The sequence below is a fragment of the Eretmochelys imbricata genome, chromosome 12 (genome assembly GCF_965152235.1).
Source record: "Eretmochelys imbricata isolate rEreImb1 chromosome 12, rEreImb1.hap1, whole genome shotgun sequence".
Classification (NCBI taxonomy): Eukaryota; Metazoa; Chordata; order Testudines; family Cheloniidae; genus Eretmochelys; species Eretmochelys imbricata.
Window position 1 is genome coordinate 34,808,903 of NC_135583.1, and position 27,608 is coordinate 34,836,510.

The window sequence follows — 27,608 nt, forward strand, 5'->3', positions numbered from 1 at the left end:
TTCTGGGTAACCAGTAAGGTATTATAGAAGCTGGTTTGTGCTGGTTTAGTAAATCTAAGTATTGGAATATCCACCAGCTTTGGGGATTGTCTGCCCCCATTCTTTGCAGTTTACCCTAACTGAGTAACCTCAGTGTGGCTCTCTGGGACTCCCGTCACAGGCACATAAAAGTGCATGTGTTTGCAATTGCACAGGCATTTATAATGATCGCCTTGTACAAATTAGGCAGCACATACATATGGCCAGTTATACATGGAACTAAACCATTTGTGTGCACAAATACAAAGTTGTGCATACAGCCACGCAATTATGCATACCAATTAGCACAAAATTGCACCCACATTTTTTGAAAGTCAGGTCCCAAGATCTTGTCTAGATTAGAAATTAAGATGGTATGCTGGCATGTTAGCTAGGACGTGCCAAATAGCAGGGTTTGTAGTCTAGCGTCAACAAAGCATGCTACCTTTAATGTGTGCTGAACTGGTTGATTTAAAGCCTAAGTCTGTGTGACCGTTTCTGCACTGGACTTTTCAAACATTCTAGTTTGTACACATGAGCTAAAGCCTGCTAATATCACACCTTTAAATTCTAGTGATTCGCCTAAGGATACCAAGCAAATGAGTGCCAGAATCAGAACCCGAACCCCAAGAGTTCCAACTCTTAGGCCCTGCTCTAACCACTAGACAACACTGATCAGTAAGAACTGTTAACACATCAGTAGTGCCTGGTTACCACAAACTCAATATTTAAATAGCATTTTTGTAATTAATTAGGGCCAGATTGTAGCTTTAAAGGCAAGATTTGCAAAGGAGGGCACACAGAGGGGCTGTACCATAGCAGGAGTCCACACAGCTGCTCTGCCATCATTTTTCACCAAAGGAAACAACTGCACAAGATACAAAGCAAGAGGAAAAATTTGGATCTCCACCTTTTGCAGCTTCCCCATCACTACAACATCTGGGTGATTTTTTTCCCCACTAAGAGGCCATCCCTATTGTGCACTGAAACAGTTTCTCGGAAGGAGTTCAGTTTCCTTTCAAGACAGATTTCCTTTAGTTCTTTCTTCTACTTTCCTCTCTCTTGGAGGATGGTGTGGGAAGCAGTTAAGTAAATAATTAAATCATGATGGGGGTGGAACAGTGACATTTCTGCCTTCTCTTTGCAGTCATCTGTCAAAGTTCGGGTTGCAGAGAATTAGAAAGCTTGAAGAAATAGTGGTTCGATGTCCCTGGAAGACAGAACTCCTCAGAGTGACTGGCTCACTGTCGGTTTATAACCTGGAGCATGAAGTCTTTTAAATCCTCTGTAATTTTTCAACTGCAAGGGATTTGGGGATCTTATCAGTGAAGAAATAATATTGTTAAGGTTTCTTTCCAGCAAGTGTTCCAGTCTTCATTTCAAATCCATGAACTCCTTGCTTTGTTTAGGCTTGTCTAATATTTTAAATTTTTAAAAAGGTTTGGGAATGGAAATGGTAAATTCACATGCTACCTGGATTTGGAATTAGCAGGAGAGTCTGTTGAGTTATTGTCTAGAAGCACAGAATTACACACAAACATCCCCATCTATCTGAAATTAACCAAAATACTTAATAAAGGAAATAGCAGCATTGCCTAGCCAGAATATTTAATAAATGGAACAGCCTGACTTCCTGACTAGTATATTCCCACTGATGTGCCATACCGAATCAGAATAAGAAAAGGAGTACTTGTGGCACCTTAGAGACTAACCAATTTATTTGAGCATGAGCTTTCGTGAGCTACAGCTCACTTCATCAGATGAAGTGAGCTGTAGCTCACGAAAGCTCATGCTCAAATAAATTGGTTAGTCTCTAAGGTGCCACAAGTACTCCTTTTCTTTTTGCGAATACAGACTTACACGGCTGTTACTCTGAAACGAATCAGAATAGGGGCCTAAAGTCCAATATGCTGGCTCTGAAAGTGGGCCCTAACTCATGATTCAGAGGAAGACAATGTGTCCCATTGTAATGTTAGTTGTGAATGTTTAGTGTGGCCCCAGTGGGGCTTTAGAAAGGAGGTAAGAAGGCAACAGGAAATAAAGACAGCCTTGCATTCACCTAGCTCACAGTGTCATAGGTCTCTACTCTCTACATGCATTCTGTCCCCCACATTATAAAGGCACCTCTCCATTCGGGCACTGCAGTGCAAGGATGAAAATTCCTTACCTTCACGTACTCTACTTACATCGGAAGGCATAAGATTTTACCATGCTTACTTTGGAAAGGGACCACTCAGTGCCACAAAAATAATTCTACTCACAGTACTGCAGGCTGAGAACTTGCTACTTTATTTAACTGCATCACAGAAAGCGAGGGAGAAAACTCCCAATGACTAAGCAGGAAATAAAAGAAGGGTGGTGCATGGCTCCATCCCATAATTACTCCCAGTTAACCCTATCATATTCACTTAACTACATTTACTGCAAAATTGTTTCTGGTCATAAAATTAGCCAGTCTTTTTGAAAAATCCAGCCACATTATTTGACCTGACTCCCTGCATCAGGGAGTTCCATGGCTCATGCTGCATGCAAAAGCACACAATAGAAGAGCTTATTTCTGTTAGTCACCTAGGTAATATTCCTGAGTATTTCAACTGGAAAGAAAGCCAGCCATGAACTGCAGTGATGATACAAATTACGCAAGTTAGATTAGTTGCTGTGAAATGCATATTATTTTTGCAGAGGCTATTTAATGTCCCGGAGCTAACTGCATCTGCACAAAGGATTTCTGTAACTGTAACTTATGGTCATGTTTACCACATCCCCATCTGACTATGTGAATAATAACTTGTGTTGCTGCTATAGCTGTTCCGTAATAAAGCTGCAAATAGATATTTCTACAGCTCATCAACTGAAATAACACCCACATCTGTGTGGCTTGAGAAATGCAGCATTTCCAATGTAACCTTCAGAAATCAAAACTGTAGCCTCCAAACACAGAAGAATCAAATGCTAAGCACATCATCTCATCCAGGAAAAAGGTTATTATTAAATGTTTTCAATATATTTAATCTAGGAATAGATTTATAGTATTAATCAAAGCTGTGTTCTGGCTAGTCTCCTAGCATTGCTCATTGCAGCACTGTTATTCTGGATACGCACGCAGAGAGAACACAAAAGGTCTTGGCATTTGAGAGACTAATAAAATGTAATTTGTCTGTTTGTGTGATAAACACTCCCGACATATCAAAATGTAGGGAAAAATATTAAATCCTACAAACAATATGGTTAATACGGGATTAAACCTTGGGCACTGCACCTAGCCTGCCTACTCATCAGGGAGAGTTTAGGGACATAATCTAAAAAAATTCAGGGCCTGATCCAAATCCCATAATATCAGTGGCAAGACTCCAACTGACTTCAATGAGCTTTTGATCAGGCTCTCAACCAGTAGAGGCAACAGACTAAGGAATTGTCACAACTATACTTCCGCACTGGAGGGCTTGTTTTCTGCTATGATCAAAGGAGGAGGGAGAAAAGGGGACATAACCATCTTTTAAAGATCACTTCAGAATAAGCAGAGGTGGGTATTGTGCTGTGTTGGTGTTAACAGCCATAACAAAATTTGCGAGGGGGGGGGGGAGGGCGTGAATTGCTGATTTTGATTATAACCGAGGGAAAAGAAAAGAAAGCCTGCAGGAAATCTGTCAATGCCTGCTATGAATCAGAATATAATATGAATGATTGTTCTAGTAACAATGAATGTAGTTTGCCATAATCACTTGTATTGGGAAAGCATCACTATGCTATAATCATTGCAGTGAACAGCATGAGAAAATTATATAATCATAGAATATCAGGGTTTGAAGGGACTTCAGGAGGTCATCTAGTTCAACCTCCAACTATATTGTCTCAACTCAACACTGAGCACTTAGATTTTCATTAGGCACTCAGGACCTCAGGTTATTGCCAGGAGTAGGATCTCTGGACTGTAACTAAGGAGCTTATTTTCCTGAAATTTCCAACCCTATTTTGCAAGATCTGAATAGCATGGTGTAGTTCAGATAAGCATGCATACTTTCAACTGCTTATCTCTACTTAACCTCGGCCTTTTCTCTTTCACCCCTACTACTAGTTGACAGTTGCTTGTTGATTTCAATGAGTGTTGGGCACATAAATACATTTGAAGATCAGGGCCTAGATTCCTAATCTTTGAAAAAGCTGTTTCCAATCCTTCCACCCAGTCCCTGACTACTAGCTACTCCATGCATAAGTCTTTAAATGTTAGCACAAAGAAGAAGCACATCAGGATATTATTTACCAGTAGAAAGTATCAGAGAAACCCATAACACAGGAAATACCTTTCATAGGGATTTCCAAAAACTGTCAGCTGACTAACCCACAGCAAAATCTTCAAACTGTAAAGAATTCAGCCAGCACATCTCTCAATAACAAAGGGCTCCCAGCCTGGAAATTTCTGATCAATAAAAATGTAATTGTACTTCTCTGGTATATCTTATTCAGTATTTGTCTTTTTTTCCCCAATGTGTTTAATTTTTTGCATACATCATATTCTTCCCCTCGTGGCACAAAGATGTAATTCCCTTCGACTTGCAGATTCTGTAATTAGCTTCATGGTATATCCACTGTGTAACCTGGAACACTGCTAGCGACACTGGAGAATTTAGGGCTTTGGCTTTAACATGCTCCAGATAGTTAGTGCTCACCATTGTTTCAATTTAGCATGAATGGCCCACTGTTTCTCTAGGGATGGTGTTCAAATTAAAGAAAAAAAAACCTTAGAGGAAATCCTGGTCCTGGTGAAAGGCAAGTTAGTTGTCACATGCATGAAAAATTACTGGCCCAAGATGGAGTCCAGGGTCACATAAGCATGGAAAGTTACTGGTAAAAGATGGAGTCTTAGGTCACATGTCCTTATATCATTTGCTGAATCACAAGGGTAGCCACTGACTCCTTGCTGTCTGAGGCATCCACAGAAAAAGCTACCCGGGCAGGATGAGTTTCTTCTATGGCCCATTGTGAGAGTCAAGTGTCCTTAATAGGCCATCATCACAAAGTCACCCTATCCCTGATGTAAATCTATCTGGTGGGTAAAAACAACAGTCCTTGTGGCACCTTAGAGACTAACACATTTATTTGGGCGTAAGCTTTCGTGGGCTAAAACCCACTTCATCAGATGCATGGAATGAAAAATACAGTAAGCAGTATATATATTACAGCACATGAAAAGATGGAAGTTGCCTTACCAAGTCAAGGGTCAGTGCTAACGAGGCCAATTCAATCAAGGTGGACATCCCCATTCCCAACAGCTGACAAGAAGGGTGAGTATCAACAGAGGGAAAATTACTTTTTGTAGTGACCCAGCCACTAATCTGGTGGGTGTCACCCAGGAACAAAACACATGTTTGAGATGCTAATCATAGCCAATATTCAAAACTTTAGATACAAAGATGATACATGGATTTAACCAGGATAATAATATTTGATAGACTAACTTTTCATTGACACCTTACATGATGCACTTTATCCAAAATGTCTGGTAATTGGGTAATAGTGGTAACGGCAGTGATATAAATGGTTCCCTTTCTTATACACAGCACAGGGTAAATAACGCTTCTCTATTCACTTTGTGCGTATACAACTTCAGACATGCAAATATAACCTTTTCAAGTCCTAAGACATGCATGGACAGAATCAATCCACTCTACCTCCAGGTGCTAGTGCTTGAAAAGTGCAAATATAGCTTTCTTCATGCACAGAATTGTGCCCGTACAAAAGGAAGCTGGGTTGTGTTCCTATTGGGAACTAGCTTGTAGGGGCCTGATTTTCAGATGTGCTAAGCTGAGCATCTGAACTGATACACACTGAACTAAACATCTGCAGCCTCCACTGGCACCAGGTAGAATTCTGCATGCTCAGTTCTTCTGAAAATTACATTCCGTGTAGGTGTGTGAATCTTCAAAATAGGACAGCGTCAGGCTCTGTGTTGCAGGCAGTCAGGTCTGGTGATTGGAGTCAGCCGTGCAGTCAGAACTGAACTGAAGTCAGAGCTGACACTGATGTCCAGCAGGCAGGCTGTGGGTCAGAACTGAGGTTAGCATCCACAGACAAGCCAAATTAGGATTGTAGTCAGGTCGAAGCCAGAGTGGAGGCAGTCCAAGGGTCTAGGGGTCACAAGAAGGCTTCAGGGCTGGAGCACGGTTGGAGTAGGACACGAACAAGGCTGAAGCAGGTTGGAAGAGGACTCAGCAAGGCTGGGGCTGGGCCAAGAACTGGATCAAGGGACAGGCTGGAAGCCGAGGGAGTCTGTAACACTGCAAGGCAGCAGGACAGTTCCTGGCCGGGTACAGCTGTTGCATAGATTAGCTTGCAGCTCTTGTGAGATACCTGTGAAATACCTGTGCTTGGGAACCATCTGGCCCGGGTCTTGCCCAGTAATAGGCTTCTGCAGCATGCCTGAGGGCTAAGTCACTGCAGGCTGTGGTTACAGGATGGGCCAGTGCACCTATTGAGGCTCTGGAGATGAGCGAGGAGCCCTGGTCTGGCTGCCGGATTGCCTCAAAGTAAAGGAACATCCTAATTTAGTCATCAAAGGACAGGTTGTGTCCTTTGGGTTAGATATGCTCTATGCAAGGCTTTGAAAATTCCCCTCTAGGTCTCTGAATAGAGATTGTCCACCTAAGTGTGGTGGGCCATCCCCAAAGTAAGGCATATAGCACAAATGGAAAGATATAAGTGTGCAACTTCTCACAGAACGTCTGTTGCTAAGAAAACCAATTTGCTTCCATGAATCCACAATGGCTGCCTTGTCTGGATTCTCGGCCTCTTTCTCCACCTCTCCCGGAAAAAAGAAAACTATAAAACAACTGAAATATTCATATACCTTTGTTATTGAGAAGTGAAAAGATCAACAGGCAGCAGGTTACGACTCTAATGTTCCACTGTGACCTGGGGAACACGGCTGTGACCAGATTCTCTTTTTCTGCCTCTGCAGAGTGCATCCTGGAGTGAATTATAACTTTCTTCACATGTGAAGGGATAAGGGGCATAACAGGAGAGTTGAAAATAGAAAGAGTAATAGCTGCTCTCATTCAGGCCTGACCCAAAACCTGCTGAAGTCAATGGCGATTTTTCAATAGACTTCAATGGGCTGTGGATCTGGTCCTTTAATGAGGCTTCTCTCGGTGTGTCTTTTCTTTCTTTCTTTGGAATACATCGGTAACATACATAGAACCAGGAAAATGGAACACACCTGTTAGTTCATGTAGTCCATCCCCCTGGAAGCGTGGGGTTGTTCTGGATAGCCCCGGTGCAGAACACTCAGTAAATGTGCAACGGAAGCACTGGTTCTTCAGGCTTTCATGTCAAGTACTCCAAGCTGGCCGTCTATCCCTGCATCTGTGACGAGCGACAGGGCTCCACTCTTCTGCCACGGCTCTTCTCTCCCATTCAGTGGGCATTCTCGCCGGGGTCCCGGCAGCCATGCGGCAGGGTCGGGCAGCAGGGTCGTGGTCCAGGGTTGGGCTGCAGGGTCCTGACTGGTGCCCGGCAGGGTCAGGCTGTGGGGTCCTGGCTACCACCTGGCCCCACAAAGCAGGATTGGGGTCTTGGGTTGCAGCGGGGTCCAAGCTGCCCCCTGGATCCACTGTGCGGGTCCGGGGTCCACCCGCTGAGTTTCTTCCATGAGAAATTGCAGCAGTTAATTCAGAATAGAGTGGAGACCTTAATCTTACGGACTTAGACTTTCCCTGTCCGAGTTTAAGCAGATCGGAGATTGCAAGGATCAGGCCTGAAACTTTCTTTATAGCTGAAGTTCAGTTGTGGTCAGAGAAAGTCCTCCTTGGCTGCAGAATAGGTAATGTATATTGTTGCTTTGAAACTAATCTGTTTCCTAAGTATACACTAGTAACTAGTTGCATTAATTAGCATAGGGCAACAGTTCACAGGTAGTTTCCTACAAATTTCAAAGAGAAATGAAGACAACAATATGATTGCACCACATCTAAATGGCAATATCCCCTTTTGATCTCTGAATCAATAGATTACAGTAATAAAACATTATAGGCAGGAACAGAAGTTTAGCAGCTACAAACTAATTAGATCACATTGTTAAACTTCTAACAAGATATAGGTAAACAAACAAATACAATTAGTATCTATTCCTGATTCTCTAACAATAGAAGCCTATATTTTAAGGACTCTAGTCTACTTAACATGGCTTTGCTAACTATCTACAAGGATTGGCCCTGTTTACCATTTCAATATTTTTCTAATATGTCCTTAAAGATTGTTTATCGGTCACTCAGCCTGCTGGTTGGCTCAGCGTCATAATAGCAGTGGATATTGTCACCTTCCTGGTACCTTCACTAGCAATTATGGGGACTTTCTGGGGATTGAACCTCGGTTGAAAGGAGAAAGTAAAACATGTTCTTTTCTTCTCCTGAAATCTCACTCACACTGGTACTTTCCCAAAATAGATGTGAGTTACTTTATAGTCAGGATGAAAAACACGCTACCAAGTTCAGACCAAAAACAACTTCCTTCAAGAAAACTCACAAACTAAATGCCTTTATCTCAGAAAGCGGGCTTGCTTTGCTCTCTCAGAAATCAACTAAAGGCAATAATTCAAAAGCCAACAGAAAGAGGAAAGAAACCTTGCTTTTTCCCCCTCAAGCCGGCGTTGAATACTGGAGTAACTGATGCCGAGTTAAAGATACCCTAACGAACGGTGATACTGCACCCTACACAATAAGAAAAAGAATGTAACCTCCAAACTAAACATGCTGTACTTATTGTTTCCATAAAGCAAAGGCCACTGTGGAGTAGTGTGTGAAGTGAAAAAGAGGAATTCAGTGTGGAAGAAGGCAATGAGCACAAATGTTCCTTTCGACTAGGAAGAAGGAACGACTAAAGTACAGTTGGCATTGCAACACAAGGTCTGGTGCCCTCAGAGTTACAGGCAAAGACTTGATGACCCCCATTTAGCCTTGGATGTTAGCAGCTGTAAACACAAGTAATTCAGCACCAACTCTTTGTCCACTTTGACGCTTTGTTCAAAGCTGAGCTCCTTCCAGACCACAAGGCAAAGCAGTGAGCATGCATGCATCTACTATACCTTGGTCATTTGTCTACAGGTGTCTGAACCATCTAATAATGAATAGTGAAGAGACACTAGGCAGTTATGCAGTAATATCTCTACTGTTCATAAACTGTTTGAGAGGGAGAATAGCCAGCTAAAAAATCTTTTATAATTCATTTACACTTCACACACTTTCTTTCTTTCTTTCTTATAAATAAAACATAGGATAGAAACCATTATCTAAGAACAGGATTATATGATGTGGTTTCATGTGATAGTCGGAGACGGGAATCAATGACTCAAGTGGATCCTTCCACTCCTATGTTCCCATGCAAGATGTTCAAAACTCAAAACTTACTGAAGATTTTGCATGTTTCATACATCAGAAATATATGAAAGCTCCCTCTATCCTAGGGGTGAAAATCTCATAAATTTGGCAGAACCCACAGTACCTGTTCTCCTGGGAAATGTCTGAATTTCTTAATTAAAATTGTGCACAGAGATGTGAATGTCGATAAGCCATTGACTTCTAATAGCACATAGACCAGAGCAGCCATGAGCAAACCAGCACACCACAACACATATTTGTTGGTCATATTACTTCATTGTGCCATCATTCTCGCATGATGTTATATGTTGCTGATATTACTGATGTAACCTGAAGTTGCAGTACACATGCTATTCACCTACTGGTTGCACATAACCAAAATGCGTACTTGTCAGAATGATATTAGCATATTCAATCAGGGTCCTTCGAAAGAGGATTGGTTTGAAGAAGGCTTTTAGTTTTTTTCTTGCAAATTTAATTTCATCTGAGGTTTTTATGGTCCATGATGTACATTTTGGGGTCTGTCCTCCTGTTTATACACTTGACACATGAAAGCTCCATTGGTATTAACAGGAAATGCACCGGTAACATGTCAGCACAAATCTAGGCCCCTTAGTAGGTACCTGGAATTTAGATGATTCAGAGTGAGGTGAGTAGTCAGTCTCAGAACAGGGCTTGATCCAAAGCCAACTGAAATCAATGAGAGCCTTTTCACCGACTTCAATGGCTTTGCATCAGGTCCCATAAGGAAACATATTTACTCCAAAGGTATGGAGGGAGTCTGCTTTCTACTTTTGTACATTATGTCACACTCCTATTTACACTGCCATGAACAAATGCTTGGGCACTCAAGCTGGCAGTGAAAAAGGACCACTCTCTTGCTGCAGGAAATTCACCTTCTTGCTGCAGGAAATTAAATTGATTTGTATGATGTCTGCATGACATGATTCAGAGTTAAAATCCACAACAGACTGCTTCTATAATCCTAATGTCCACACACCACCTGTTGTAAAAGATATATCATGTTGTTGTAGTTAATGCATTTAATATTGAAATGTTTGTATGTTCCAAACTGGGTTTTTTTAGCTCTGATTTTCCAGTAATGGTTATTATTTTATCTTCATTTTATTGCTGGTAGTAACCACAAAGTAGCTGCTGCACTATTTAGTGCACTGACTTCTAGCTACCGTACAGTATCTCTTGCTATGGAATCTGTCTATGTTAGAGGTATCCACATCACCCATCAACCTACTTGGACTGTAAACTCTTTGAGGCAGGGACCACATTTTTATTACTTTTGTACGGTGCTTTGCATAATGGGGCCCTGATTCCTCAGTGGTGCATCTAGCTACTACCACAACACAAAAAAAATAAACAATTTATTTTAAATCAAAACACAGTATCTTCACCTTTTGGGATCTGATGATCTGAAGCCTCAAACACCTCCCTCCCCCAATCACTTCAGTTGTGATTGGAGGTGCTCAGCACTCCTGAGAAATCAGTGTTTTGTATTTATCTCTGACATTCCAGTCTGGCACTCGAACCCAGACCCTGCAATTGGCTCAGTGTCAGCACACCACCATCTCCATCCAAAGCCAATTGCAAGATCAGAACCTGAGTTGCAATTTGTCCTGCAAATGCACCAGTCCACCAGCTGTGGCAAAGTTTGTCTAATACTTGGTACAACTGGTCATTTGCCTGCACAATTGCTGCAATTGCTCATGCAATTGAATAGGACTAAACTCTGAGGTCTTTCCCCAAGTCATTGGTTCAAACTCCCATTGCCTTGCCTCTAAGTTTGCATGGCTAAGATCTGAAAGATACAAATACAGAGTAGGTATGAAATTGCGCACACTATTTTCTTAACATTTACACCTTTGCCTTTTCCCTACTCAAAACTCTTTTTATAAAAAGGAAGTGAACTTTACTCATATACCTCAAAGTGTCAGTATACTTCCATTATTGCTAAAGTATGCTACTTTTTCATAAACGAAAAATGATTCAGAAACTAAATGGCGGTAGTTCGTGTAATATTTTATCCTAATACCTTCTATAGATGTATATGCATTCTATATGCTCGTTTTCCAAGAAAATGGACAAGAAGTGACAGAAAAAAATATTTAAAGAGAAATGAGCCCATTGAAAAAACATTAAAACACAGTAAAGGTAAATGTAATTGTTTTTAAATCTAATGTTTTTGAAAGATAAATTCAGCATTGGACAGGCTCTTTAAAAATCAATTTGCGCTTGCTTCCTCTATAAAGATTTATTCCTGAGGAAAAAAAAATCCATTAGTATTAAAGTGCTTAAAAACTTGGCAGACTATCTCCAAAGGCATCAATTTCTAGTGCTAATTACAACTAATTATTCACTCAGCAGTTGTAAGTTGCATTCAGTCCCTGAGGGTATAGGACGGATTTGTTTCTTTCCAGCATAGCATGCTTCATATATTTGTTTCTTGACATTTTTCCATTCAAACATCAAAACAGTAAGGACTGAATTAGTGACTTACAGTACTTTACTGCCTGTCACCAGGCAGGGCTCAGGGTCGTCTTCCATGACACAGAAGCCATGCAGTGGCTGAACACCCTGGAACTAAAATCTGGGCTTCTTCCTTCTTTAGCTATGTTGCTGCTTGGCAGAGTTTGGGCTCTTTCTATTGTTTCAATGCCTCCTTTGATCTAATTTACAATGAGCTTCAGATTGTTCAGGCCCAAAGAGCAAACCAGGTTGTTAAACTGATTCATACAAACCACTAAGAGGTGTTTCAGAGTAGCAGCCGTGCTAGTCTCTATTTGCAAAAAGAAAAGGAGTACTTGTGGCACCTTAGAGACTAACCAATTTATTTGTGTATTTTGTTTTTGTTTTTGTGCACTCACAATGTAATGAACACTTTGTGTCTGTAAAGTTACCTCTGTTCTGTACATGCATCCTCAGGATCAATTGTCCTATGGTTTGCACTTATTAAGTGCCTCTGAAATTGTCACTGGACATGGACATGTGCAAAAAAAAAAAAAAAAAAAAAAGCATGGATTGGCCTGACCTGCACAGACTGATCATGCCTGGAAAAACTGTTCCTCCAGCTGCAGCTGATTGGTTTGGTCACAAATTGCTGTGTAAATATTGCAGCTGATAGAAAAAACAAATTTTCTGTGCTGTGGAAAGTTTCGCTCTTTTCGTCCTGAGTCAGGATGAAAACTTGAAACAACAAAACTTTTCATAGAATGAGAAGTTTCTAGAAAAAAATTTTTTTTTTGAAATATCAAACCACTCTGTTTTGGCATTTTCAATCTAAACAAAGCATCTTGATGTTCCTGAATTGAAATGTTTTGCTTTGATTTTCCTGGTGGAAAATTCCACTGAAATTGAGTGAGTTTGTGTGTGGGGGGGCGGAGGGTGAGAAAACCTGGATTTGTGCTGGAGATGGCTCAACTTGATGATCACTTTAGATAAGCTATTACCAGCAGGACAGTGGGAGGAGGAATTGTTTCATGGTCTCTGTGTGTATATAATGTCTTCTGCAGTTTCCACAGTATGCATCCGATGAAGCGAGCTGTAGCTCACGAAAGCTCATGCTCAGATAAATTGGTTAGTCTCTAAGGTGCCACAAGTACTCCTTTTCTTTTTGCGAATACAGACTAACACGGCTGTTACTCTGAAACCTGAAATTGATGTTTTCTGGAGAAAGATTTCAATTTTGAATGAATGCTCATGTTCCTATGGGAAAATGTTTCATCCAAAAATGTTGAACCTGTCCTTCTAAATATCTTTAAGGTCATTGAATCATGTTATTAAATACCTAGGTAAACTAATATTGACCAAAATGTTTAGATTCAAGTATCTGCATGCAAAAAGGAAAGACAATGGGGAATGTTAGACTAGCTGTTGAGATTAATGTATTAATGCACTATGATACTGTCTCTGCCCAAGGGAAAAGATAGATATGAACCAGAGAGCATCAATAAACGGGTCAGTAATGATAGAAATACATCATTCGTAGAATTGACTAGGCTTTACTTGAGATTTATAATCCATTCTATGGGAAGTAATTTGTGACTCCAGGAGATAAATTGCCTGTTGGACATGATATTTTTGTAGGGCACCACCCGAAATAAAATGTGTAAGCTGACACACAGGCTAGTTCACTCTTCCCATATGTTAATTTAAATAATGCTCTGTCTGTATATGATGCTTTTCTTCCAAGTTGCCACTTAATCCCATGTAATAGATGGGGAAATTGAAGGCCAAAGGGGTTAAAGCCCAAACCCTTGAAATCTCTGAGTATCTGGACCTTAGTGACTTGCTTAAAAATCACACAGTGAGTCAGTGGAAAAGCCAGAGATAGAACTCATCTGACTTCTTGGCTCTCTTAATTTCCAAATTCAATCCACTAGACCATAATTTATACATAAGAATATAAGAATGGCCATACTGGGTCAGACCAAAGGCCCATCCAGCCCAGTATCCTGTCTACCGACAGTGGCCAATACCAGGTGCCCCAGAGGGAGTGAACCTAACAGGTAATGATCTAGTGATCTCTCTCCTGCCATCCATCTTCACCCCCTGACAAACAGAGGCGAGGGACACCATTCCTTACCCATCCTGGCTAATAGCCATTAATGGACTTAACCTCCATGAATTTATCCAGTTCTCTTTTAAACCCTGTTATAGTCCTAGCCTTCACAACCTCCTCAAGCAAGGAGTTCCACAGGTTGACTGTGCGCTGAATGAAGAAGAACTTCCTTTTATTTGTTTTAAACCTGCTACCCATTAATTTCATTTGGTGGCCCCTAGTTCTTATATTATGGGAACAAGTAAATGACTTTTCCTTATTCACTTTCTCTACACCACTCATGATTTTATATACCTCTATCATATCCCCCCTTAATCTCCTCTTTTCCAAGCTGAAAAGTTCTAGCCTCTAATCTCTCCTCATATGGGACCCATTCCAAACCCCTAATCATTTTAGTTGCCCTTTTCTGAACCTTTTCTAATGCCAGTATATCTTTTTTGAGATGAGGGAATCACAGCTGTCTATGTCCTTTCCTGGGGGCCTGGAGAGTTCTGTGGTCACAGATCTACACAGGGCTCAGGGCAGATAGGTCAAGAGGTATGCCTTCTTGCTTTTATTGGAAATTTAATATGGCCTGCCCCGCTACTGAATAACCACCATCACTTCCTCTAGCACTTCAGTGGTGCCTGAATGCCGCCTGCCCAGCTGTTCTTATATCTAGCCTACCAAAGATAATTCTAAGGGTATGTCTACACTGCAATGAAACACCCATGGCACCAAGTCTCAGAGCCTGGGTTAGCTGACTGGGGCTCAGGGGGCTCGGGCTGCAAGGCTAAAAACTGCAGTGTAGACTTTCAGGCTCTGAACGTTCTCCCCTCTTGCGGAGGTCACAGCCCAAGTCTGATCGTCTACACTTCAGGTTTTAGCCCTGCAGCCTGAGCCCTGTGATCCCAAGTCAGCAGACCCTGGGCTCTGAGACTCAATCCTGCAGGGTTTTTATTGCAGTGTAGACATATCCTAAGGCACTCATCATGATAGCAGTCAAGTTCCCATCCAAATACTGAGCTAGCTCAACCCTGTTTAGTTAATGTGATCACAGAACAAGTTGGTATCACACTATGAATTAAGCAGGGGCCTGTGCTACCGTGGGGCTAAAGGGACACATATTTCTCTGTTTATGGTATTTCAAAGCACATTAGAACCTTCCCTGAACATTGCCTGTTATCTTGTCTATCAAATTCTTTTGTGACTGTTCCTTCTCTGCTGTGAAATTATATCTGTGGTCAGATGAACAATACAGCTCAGAAACAAAACTCCAAAGAGAACAAGCCTTCACTAACCTTTCTTTAAACAAAATCTTGGCTGCAGTTGTGTTTCAGTGGTTAGCATCAGACTATGGTTCTGAATCTTTTCAGGCAACTGTACCATCTTATCATGCTTGGAATATGTTTGTACCAACCAAGGATCACCATTTTCCATGAAGTGTTTACTTTCCATACTCCAGCATGATGAGACTAGGATTTGGAGTCTGGTTTTAGAACATTCTGAGATTCATGGCAGGTTAGAGCATACATACCTCAAGAGAAGATGTGCCACGGGCCAAGATTCAGCATAGGGGCTCATCATTGAAGGGCAGGTTCCGATATCCTTACTCATGTTGTGTAGCAACATACCCCACAAGTAATCCCAACAAGTCAGAGCCTCAGCTGGTATAAATCGATGTAACTCCATTGGATGCAATGGAGCTATACAAGTTTACACTGGCAGAAGTCTGTCCATTGACTACAATGGACATATTAGTGGAGTAAGCTACTGCTCAACACAAGTAAGGAGCACGCCTTGCTTTGTTAAAGAGCATTGGCTATGGAGCCACAGGGGGAGGCATCCAGGCCATGAGCCAACCACATTGTGGCCTGGCCAAACCTGAATGCCACTGCAACCCCGTGCACCAGGTTGCGATGCCACTCACTCTCTCTACATTGGAGAGGGTGGAGGAGGGACTCATGAGCCCCTGAAGAGTAAGTAGGATATTTAATTACTCAGTGTGAAAGGCCCATAAGTGACTCTAGTGGCTTTGAAAATCTCTCTCATGAATGAAAGAAAAGGTGATAAAAAAATAAAATCATCATCATCATCATCATCACAGTCAGCATCCTTTGTGCATAAGATGTTCTTTTCATTCTGTGAGATTATCATTTAATTAAAGAGCTCCGTACTTTTGGCTCAGGCCAATGTGAATACATTAGCATGACTGAATTGGCTTAATTTAAGGCATAACTCCAGTTCTGCTGGTGCAGTTCCAATCCTACACACTGGAAGCAGAAATTTGTTAAAAACAGAACTCCAGATCAAGAAAGTTGTTCTTTCATGATGTTAATAGCTTCATTTAGCAAGTCTTCATTGTTAAAGAGGTCTTTATTAGTGCAAAAAAGGCAGCGTTCTTTAGTAGCCCAATGAATATGGCATTCAGGGAGTTAATTATTTTTAAAGGTTGATTTTTTAAATAGCTGATTATTACCCTCACTGGCTCTCCCCAACTCTGGTGATAGCTTCCAAGGATTTCAGTAAGGACTAAATTTATGAAAGCAGTGAAATTGCACAATTGAAGGGGCCAACTGACAAAGGTACAATTTAAGTTAAAGTCCAGGGCTAGGGGGGACTTTTGCTAAAGAAAATAGAGCTGTGGGACATGGTAGGAGAGCACAATAGCAAACTGATGTGATGAAGTTATACAGCTTCTCATGCACCGCATTAACATCTGGTAGAATTGTGGGGGCATCTGAACCCAGTTGAGATCTGGAGACTCAGAGAGGCATCAAGAAATACAGCAATTTACACCATTAATTTCAGTGGAGCTCTGACAAAGAACACCTGCTGAGCATCTACCCCCAGGTAGAGTACCTGCGTGTTCACCTCGGGGCCAGCATCCATCTTTAATGCCAAAATTCTCACAAGAAGTATCCCCCAAAAGTACAACTTCCAGTGGTAATGATTAAACTTTCCCCTTTCGTCCAAACTTGTATTCAATGATCCCAGACATCAATTATCACAAATGCCTCTGCAAGACACTGAACTCTTGATTTTTATCTCATTCACACTGGGGTAAATCAAGAGTAACTCCAGTGAAGTCAATGACGTTACAGTGGTCTGAAACTGAGTGAGGGATCACCATCTAATCCAGAGACATTAAATGCTGATTCAAAGCTCACTGAAGTCAATGGAAAGACATTGATTAATTTCAGTGGGCTTTGGTGCCGGCCCTGAATCAGTGGCTTACTCAAAGTTACATAACAAATCAGTGGCAGATTCAGGGAGATCCAGGATCTGTTTCATGGCCCATTGCTCTAATTATTAGACCATACTTCTTCCCAATCAGTAGACCTCAGTGCATCAGCAAAACGTGACTTTTAGAGGTAGTTCTATTGGAACTGACAAAGAGATGGGCCAAGAGTTTCAAAAGTGAATCATCATTGATGGACAGAAATTCACCACTCAGCAGACAGGACCAACAAATCTTAATTGATAAAGCAAAGCATCCATATCCAATGATCAGTGATTTACAAGTGGGAAGCACATTGGGACAATGCCACCATACTTGCCTCCAAGACCAGTCAATTCATAGCTTCCCAGATCCTTTGTTATGCTGACTACATATAACTGTCTATTATCTTTCCTTGCACATATGTATTAACCTCTAATTTCCCTATTTGCTCTCCTCCCCATCAGTGCAGGTTTTGTGCAAGCTCAACCCAGCCTCTTCTGTCAGTTAAAACAATGAACAATAACAGAGACCTCTGGCCACCTTCTCCATTTTCCTCATACATACTATTTACAATCTCACTGTCACCTAAAGGGGAAACAACAGAACAACACATTCTAAGAATCCTGAAGGCAACAGCTGGTTAACCCCTTCCATGGACAAGGAACATCAATGTGCAGTGGACATTCTAGAGGGTGGGAATGAATGGTACGACAGGAAAGATGATTCTGAGCTACAGAATTCAGATTTACAGCTTTCCCCATTGAGTTTGGGTTTTTTTCTAGCTGGTGAGAATGCGGAGGAGGAAACAGAGGACAGTATTATGTCCCCTGTCCCCGCCGGACCTCCATCACCTTTTCCTACCAGTGAGGCTCACCTTACAAAGCTCCCATCTACATTCCTGATTACATTAAGGAGATACCTGTCTTGGTTAAACATTCAAGTCCAACTGATGAACGACTATTACTATCGGGGGGTAGCCATGTTAGTCTGTATCCACAAAAACAACAAGGAGTCTGGTGGCACCGTAAAGACTAACAGATTTATTTGAGCATAAGCTTTCGTGGGTAAAAACCTCACTTCTTCAGATGCATGGAGTGAAAGTTACAGATGCAGACATAAATATACTGACACATGAAGAGAAGGGAGTTACCTCACAAGTGGAGAACCAGTGTTGACAGGGCCAATTCCATCAGGGTGGATGTAGTCCACTCCCAACAATAGATGAAGAGGTGTCAATTCCAGGAGAGGCAAAGCTGCTTCTGTAATGAGCCAGCCACTCAATCCCTATTCAAGCCCAAATTAATGGAGTTAAATTTGCAAATAAATTTTAGTTCTGCTGTTTCTCTTTGAAGTCTGTTTCTGAAGTTTTTTTGTTCAAGTATAGCTACTTTCAAATCTGTTATAGAATGTCCAGGAAGACTGAAGTGTTCTCCCACTGGCTTTTGTGTGTTACCATTCCTGATGTCCGATTTGTGTCCATTTATTCTTTTACGTAGGGACTGTCCAGTTTGGCCAATGTACATGGCAGAGGGGCATTGCTGGCACATGATGGCATATATAACATTAGCAGACAAGCAGGTGAATGAGCCTCTGATGGTGTGACTGATGTGGTTGGGTCCTCTGATGGGGTCACGAGAGTAGATATGGGGACAGAGTAGGCAACAAGGTTGCTACAGGGATTGGTTCCTGGGTTAGTGTTTCTGTGGAGTGGTGTGTAGTTGCTGGTGAGTATTTGCTTCAGGTTGGGGGTCTGTCTGTAAGCGAGGACTGGCCTGTCTCCCAAGGTCTGTGAGAGCGAGGGATCATTTTCCAGGATAGGTTGTAGATCATTGATAATGTGCTAAAGAGGTTTTAGTTGGGGCTGTACATGATGGCCAGTCGTGTTCTGTTATTTTCCTTGTGGGGCCTGTCCTGGAGTAGGTGATTTCTGGGTACCCGTCTCACTCTGTCAATCTGTTTCCTCCCTTCCCCAGGTGGGTATTGTAGTTGTAAGAATGCTTTATAAAGATCTTGTAGGTGTTTGTCTCTGTCTGAAGGATTGGAGCAAATGTGGTTGTATCTTAGGGCTTGGCTGTAGACAATGCATCGTGTGATGGAAGCTGGAGGCATGTACGTAAGAATAGCAGTCAGTAGGTTCTGGTATAGGGTGGTGTTTATGTGACCTCACTTATTTGCACTATAGTGTCCAGGAAGTGGATCTCCTGTGTGGACTGGTCCAGTCTGAGGTTGATGGTAGAGTGGAAATTGTTGAAATCCTAGTGGAATTCTTCAAGGGCCTCCTTCCCGTGGGTCTATACGATGAAGATGTCATCAGTGTAGCATAAGTAGAGGAGGGGCGCTAGGGGACGAGAGCTGAGAAAACATTGCTCTAAGTCAGCCATAAAGATGTTGGCATACTATGGGGCCACGGGAGTACCCATAGCAGTGCCACTGACTTGAAGGTATAAGTTGTCCCCAAATCTGAAATGGTTGTGGGTGAGGACAAAGTCACAAAGCTCAGCCACCAGGTGTGCCGTGGCCTCATCAGGGATACTGTTCTTGACAGCCTGTAGTCCATTCTCATGTGGAATATTGGTATAAAGAGCTTTTACATCCATGGTGGCCAGGATGGTGTTTTCAGGAAGATCACCAATGCATTGTAGTTTCCTCAGAAAGTTGGTGGTGTTTCGAAGATACCTAGGATTGCTGGTAGCGTAGGGTCTGAGGAGAGAGTCCAAATAGCCAGATAATCCTGCTGTAAGAGTGCCGATGCCTGATATGATGGGGCATCCAGGGTTTCTGGGTTTATGGATCTTGGGTAGCAAATAGAAAATCCCTGGTCGGGGCTCTGGGGGTGTGTCCATGTAGATTTGTTCCCGTGCTGTAGCAGGGAATTTCTTGAGCAGATGGAGTAGTTTCTTTTCGTACTCCTCAGTGGGGTCAGAGGATAGTGGCCTGTAGAATGTGGTGTTGGAGAGTTGCCTGGCAGCCTCCTGTTCATAATCAGACCTGTTCATTATGACTACAGCACCTCCTTTGTCAGCCCCTTTGATTATTACTTTAGACAGCCCTGTGAGCATCTTACTGCATGCACAGGGGTTCACACTTCAACAGGTCAGAAAGTTGAGATTTTACTGAAAAAGCGAGGGAGGAAAAAGGAATATAAGTAGTGGCTAAGTGGTCTGCAAAATGACATTGAAGAATAGAATGGAGGCCAGCAACCATGACTATCATGTGGCACAGGCTCGGGATAGCTGCCAAACCATTAGACCCAGGCAGGCTCTGAGCGTATCTATGGTCTCAACAGTCATGTGGATGGCTCAATGTCTGGGTGCCCAGCATGAGGCACATAAAGGGGCCACAGAGCATGCACATTCTGAAAATCAGCTGCCTTTAAAGCATCTGCACTTGCAAAAAAAGGAGGCAACCAAAAGTCATGGATCCAGTTTGAAAGTTTGTACCCATGACGCACATTCTCTGTGTATTACTATATTGCTACTGTAATTATTTCATAGATTCCAAGGCCAGAAGGGACCATAGTGTTCATCTAGTCTGACCTCCTGTATATCACAAGCCCTAGAACTTCCCCTGAAATAATTCCTGAAACAGATTTTTTTTAAAAATTTCCAGTCATGATTAAAAATGGTTAAGAGGGCTATTTAGGGAATCCAGGGCCGTGAGAACACATTGGGTATCCTGTTTGTGAGCCATGTGTTCCTTTAATGAGGGGGCTGGCATTGGCTCCTGGATTATTGGTTAACAATCATGAATTTTCACTACTTTGTTTGGATGAGGATGATGCTTCGCTTCCCACAGAATTATTGGATTTACGCTGTTTCGGCAAAAGGTTGTCAAAACAATGACTATTCTGACATGATATTAAATTTAATTCCTTCTGCGACCCTCCTAAAACTTTAGCACTGGCCTCCTTTGGAAAAAAAACAATGGCTGGATGTTCAAAAATAGAACAGGATCCATCAGTTCAGAGACAGCCAGAAACCAGTGAAGAATGAGAGAAGTGTTCATTTTAAGAGACAGACCAAATGCCAATCCGGGCAAAGCTTCATTTGGGACTGATGATGAACTCTGATGTGCAAGATCAGATCTCAGTAAGGGTGAACAGAAGGTAAAAACCAATTAGTTTAAAATGCCTTTCAGCAAACCTCACCCAACGCCATCCCCCTCCACTTGTTTTATCAATAAAAAACAGTGAATTGTTTATTTTCAGCTATTCAGCAAATGGAAGAAACAAATTCTTTACACTAGCACTAAATATTTCAGGACCATGTGCAGGAGTTTGGAAAATGGTGTGGAAAACCAGTCCCAATGAGGGGGGAAAATGCATAGAGCAGCGGTTCTCAAACTTCATTGCACCACGACCCCCTTCTGACAACAAAAATTACTACACAACCCCAGGAGGGAGGACCGAAGCCTGAGCCCGCCCAAACCCCACTGCCCTGGGTGGGGAGGGGGGCAAAGCCCAAGGCTTTAGACCCAGGCAGGGGGCCTTTAACCTGAGCCCCACCACCCAGGGCTGACACCCTAGGGCTTTGGTCTGGGGCTTCAGCTTTTGCCCTGGACAGTGGGGCTCGGGCTCCGGGCCCCAGCAAGTCTAAGCCAGCCCTGACGACCCCATTAAAAGGGGGTTGCGACCCACTTTGGGATCCCAACAGTTTGAGAACCACTGGCATAGAGAGTTGCATAAAGATCACAATAAATTAGTCATCAAGTGCCAATCCAAGGTAAACAGCCCTTTGTCCCTTGGATGGCTCATGCCACCATCCTAAAATGGGAAGCAGTTTGCCTTTGCCATTGCCATTCAGGTGTTCATTAGAAATCGAGCAGCTGTTGGCATTCTCAGCATTGGCTGGGATGAGAATTAGCATTTGGCTCATCTCAGATCATCCATATTAATACCTTGTTTCCACAGAGCAAAATCTAGGTGCTTCTTGAGTATGCCCTTGGTGTCATCACCTCCAAAACCTCGCTAGGTAGTTCGTTCCAAACATTTATTACTTTCAAACAGAGAAGATGCTCCCTTGTGTCTTTATTTTAATTTAAATTCCGTTTGTGCTCTTTTGTCAAATTTTCTGCATGGAGTTATGAATAATGCTGACATTAGTTATAGAGTTTGAGCTCTTTAATTAGATCCCCTTAGTTGACTTTTTTCTAAGGTTAAGGTTTTTTAACTTGTCCTCATAACTCATTCCTCTAAAGCTGGAGGCAACAATACCGGTGCCTTCCTCTGTTGTTATGGGTTTGGGGTTTTTTTTCAAGTGCTGTAATGTGTTTTGCAATGCAGTGACTGGAACTTATCGCTTTGATTGAGGTCTGCCAGAGCATTGTGCAGCCTCAGCCATGCAGACTCTAATAATTCCCCAGCTATTCAGCCAGACGTTTTATTTGCTCTTGTAATTACCTCCCCACTTTGAATACACATATTAAGAGATCTCCCCATTTCTACACGTCTGATACCATTCTGGCTCCAATTTTAGGATATCCTTTTACATTCAATTTTTAGTATCATGGAATTTGTTGGGATTTTCCCCTCACAGGACACCCCTATGTCTCCCCCTACCCATAGCTTTGCACCCTAATTCTCACTTTTGTGCTATCGGCACAGTTGCAAATTCTTCAATACCTTTCTCTGTGTTTTTCTTACTCCTTTAATTTAATTTGAAACAGCTTTGGACTGAAATGTTAATAGTAGTGCTTCCCACCCAGACATTATTAGAGGATCTTAAAGGGCATGATAAGTCATCAGTTACACATCCCAGCATGCCTGTGAGTTAAGCAAATAGTACTGCTGCTTTTGAACGGATGAAGAAACTGAGGCAGAGAGGTTAAGTGACATGACCAAGTTTTCAGAGTAAGTCAGTGTCAGAGAATGGAACCCAGCATTTCTGCTCCTCTCCTCTAACCATGAGACAACAGTGATGCTACCTGTGAGATCTCATTTGCTGGATCTGCCATCTCAATACACAAAATATATTCATCAACTTTAAGGACAACAGTTTTTGTCTCTTTGTTACATGTGGTTATAGATGTATAATGGATTTCTGTTGCATTTAGATCGAAACAGGCCATCATTGGAAACTTTCTCAAGGACTTCTTAAAATGTAGACTGAGGTACATTCAGATCTCAGAGTGCTGGGAGTAATGCATGAAAATCCCTTTTTATGGAGATGAGAGTATAACTGAGTCATTTAACTATTCTGTCCGTAACCTTGAAATCATCAAGTCTGTGCTAGGCAAGATCCTGCTCTATGTTATTAACCCCGTAGTGGTTTATATCTCTCTAAGTGGTGCTAAGACAGGATAATGCCCGTTTTTTTACAAGCTTTGCAGAAGATGCAATGATAATGACCCTAAACGGTGGGTCAGAAGAATCAACTCCCTGGGCTATTTCTAACTTTTGAAAGAACTGTGGGAAGGAGGCGGGTGATAAATTATACCATCCGTTGTCCTGTATTATTTAACTCACTAAAGTGCTTTGGGATGCAGTTTGTAGGAAAACTGGTCTACCAAAAATCATACTGTACTGTATTGTCTATTTCAAAGCAATTTCTGAAGTGGAAATTAATTTTCCATTGCTGCCATGAAATAGGATCCTTGGCAGTTGGAGGAAAAGAAAACACTCAATTTAATATTATGTATTAAATCCCCAAAGAGACATTAAAAACAATTATAAGGGACTAGAAACTCTTCAATCTCAGAAGCAAGGCCAGTCAGAAGTATGTAGTCCCTTCTATGACTGCTAACTCCTGGCCAAGATGCAGGGAGATTCTGAATGTTTTCACAATGCAGCACTGGCTGGTTGTCGTCATTCTAGCGGCTTAGAAAGCCAAGTGGAAATGCAGGGTCTATCTGTGTCCAGCAGACTTAATATATAAACCCTTTTATATTCATTATAACCTAGCCCTGCCTCTTACTTTCCAGAGCAGGAAATAAATCTATCAAAGAAGAACAAAAGGCAGGATATGATCAGTCCAAAGGGAAAGAGATATCAAGCTAAATTCGCTCCCAGTGTCGGCAAAGTTAACTCCTTTGCAGTTAGCAGGATTGCACCCACTTGCATCAGGGCTGAATTTGGCCCATTGCCTATCTAAAGAGCTAAGGAATCAGATGCTCAAACCAACATTCTGCTTCCAGTAAACGTCTCTAACACAGGCCACAAGAGACAAACCTTCCCAGAGGTTAATGGTAGGGAGAGAGGGAATTGGGGCAGATTCGGCTGGACAACTTTGACAGTGCTGTACAACAAGGGTGAATTTTCCATTGAAATTCAGCAAGAGCTGGGTGCCTAAGTCTGTTAGACACCTTTGAAAAAGCCCTCCTAAAGGCATAGATTAGCTGGGACAGAGAATTATGGGACCACTACTTGTGATTCATCCCTACAGTCCTAGCGAATGGAGATGGGAAAAACTCACCGTATTACATCATATATTCCACTTCCACACCCTGATCAAGCTAGGGGGATTGTTCCATCCAGGATCTTTTGTAGTGTTTTGTGCAGTTTCCTTTTAAATGATGCATGCAGCGGGGCTTCTTTTAAAATAAGTTGTCATAAATATAAAGGGAAGGGTAAACCCCTGTGAAATCCTTCCTGGCCAGGGGAAAGCTCCTCTCACCTGTAAAGGGTTAAGAAGCTAAAGGTAACCTCGCTGGCACCTGACCAAAATGACCAATGAGGAGACAAGATACTTTCAAAAGCTGGGAGGAGGGAGAGAAACAAAGGGTCTGTGTGTCTGTCTATATTCTGTCTTTGCCGGGGATAGACCAGGAATGGAGTCTTAGAACTTTTAGTGAGTAATCTAGCTAGGTATGTGTTAGATTATGATTTCTTTAAATGGCTGAGAAAAGAACTGTGCGGAATAGAATAACTATTTCTGTCTGTGTATCTTTTTTGTAACTTAAGGTTTTGCCTAGAGGGGTTCTCTATGTTTTGAATCTAATTACCCTGTAAGGTATCTACCATCCTGATTTTACAGGGGGGATTTCTTTATTTCTATTTACTTCTATTTTTATTAAAAGTCTTCTTGTAAGAAAACTGAATGCTTTTTCATTGTTCTCAGATCCAAGGGTTTGGGTCTGTGGTCACCTATGCAAATTGGTGAGGCTTTTTATCCAACATTTCCCAGAAAAGGGGGGGTGCAAGTGTTGGAAGGATTGTTCATTGTTCTTAAGATCCAAGGGTCTGGGTCTGTAGTCACCTAGGCAAATTGGTGAGGCTTTTTACCAAACCTTGTCCAGGAAGTGGGGTGCGAGGTTTTGGGAAGTATTTTGGGGGGAAAGACATGTCCAAACAGCTCTTCCCCAGTAACCAGTATTAGTTTGGTGGTGGTAGCGGCCAATCCAAGGACAAAGGGTGGAATATTTTGTACCTTGGGGAAGTTTTGACCTAAGCTGGTAAAGATAAGCTTAGGAGGTTTTTCATGCAGGTCCCCACATCTGTACCCTAGAGTTCAGAGTGGGGGAGGAACCTTGACATAAGTCTACAAGGAAACAGAGCGCGCTGGGCTTGTGTGGTAATTGGTTAGCGGGAAAAAGGAAGGCAGACGCTCCGCCATTGGCCAACCATTGCCCCTGAGCGCAGGGAAGGAGACGAAAGAGCTGAGGGCAGTGCACCTGTGGATTTGTAGCAAATCTTTCTAAAAGAATCAAACCCCAGATAACAAAGCTGCCCAGGCATGCCTAAGCCAGTCCAGTTTTTCAGGTGTAGCTGGCTGTTTCCTGCTTTCCTAGGCTTAGCTACTGATCCAGCTGTCTCCATATCGCTTCCCCTTATGGAGAGGTATCTGACACCACTCTTGTGACCCCAGAACTGACTTAGGTCAGACTTTCGATCGATGTGCTGGAAAGCCTTTGCCCTGGACAATTCTTTTTATTTATTTATTTTATTTATTTATTTATTTATTTTTGCTTGGCTGTTGTGTGATCTGTGGGGTTTAAGGCGAGCGCAGTTTGCTAAAGTAAAAAAGAAAAACAAACAGAAGCTTTTCCTCCTTTAAAATAATAGACTTGTTCCAGAAAGAGATGGCTCCCTGTCAACTGCCTCTAGGTGAGGAACTGAAAAGATCTCCCCTCGGAGTCAGGGGTGTTCCAAGATCACGCTGTGTCTGTCAGCCCTGGGGCCATTCTGAAACCTTCTCTCTGGCTGTGTAACACTCCGAGAGCCTAACTAGTGAAGTACAGGTAGCTCATTCTCCGATTCGCCAATCAATCAATTATGCACATGGTCCTTGCGCATCATATTTGAAAGTATAATTTCCACAGCGAGACAAGACAAACCAGAAACATTAGCAAATCCTTTTCCTTCCCCCTCCCCTCCCCTTTCTAAGCAGGAGTTTGAATAATTTAGAGCGGGTTGGCAATGCCTGATTACATCTGTACGCCCTTTTAAAACCATCTCAACGAAATTTTTAAAAAGTAATTTAAGCAGCAAGTTAAAACGACACGTCTTTGGGTTTTGCTTTTGCAAGAGGGCGTACTGGGGAAAACTGTCATTGCACAGAAGGTATCTGTGGCATATTCTAGCAGTCTCAGGTCCGAGCCTGCAACTTTACTCAGAGCAGCGGAACTACTGGGATTACACCTAGGGAAAAGGAAGAATACTCAAGTGAGTAAGGGTTGCAGGATTGCCATAAATATAAAGGGAAGGGTAAACCCCTTTGAAATCCCTCCTGGCCAGGGGAAAGCTCCTCTCACCTGTAAAGGGTTAAGAAGCTAAAGGTAACCTCGCTGGCACCTGACCAAAATGACCAATGAGGAGACAAGATACTTTCAAAAGCTGGGAGGAGGGAGAGAAACAAAGGGTCTGTGTCTGTCTGTATGCTGGGTCTTGGCCGGGGATAGACCAGGAATGGAGTCTTAGAACTTTTAGTAAGTAATCTAGCTACGTATGTGTTAGATTATGATTTCTTTAAATGGCTGAGAAAAGAATTGTGCTGAATAGAATAACTATTTCTGTCTGTGTATCTTTTTTGTAACTTAAGGTTTTGCCTAGAGGGGTTCTCTATGTTTTTGAATCTAATTACCCTGTAAGATATCTACCATCCTGATTTTACAGGGGGGATTTCTTTATTTCTATTTACTTCTATTTTTATTAAAAGTCTTCTTGTAAGAAACTGAATGCTTTTTCATTGTTCTCAGATCCAAGGGTTTGGGTCTGTGGTCACCTATGCAAATTGGTGAGGCTTTTTATCCAACATTTCCCAGGAAAGGGGGGGTGCAAGTGTTGGAAGGATTGTTCATTGTTCTCAGATCCAAGGGTTTGGGTCTGTGGTCACCTATGCAAATTGGTGAGGCTTTTTACCAAACCTTGTCCAGGAAGTGGGGTGCAAGGTTTTGGGAAGTATTTTGGGGGGAAGGACGCGTCCAAACAGCTCTTCCCCAGTAACCAGTATTAGTTTGGTGGTGGTAGCGGCCAGTCCAAGGACAACGGGTGGAATATTTTGTACCTTGGGGA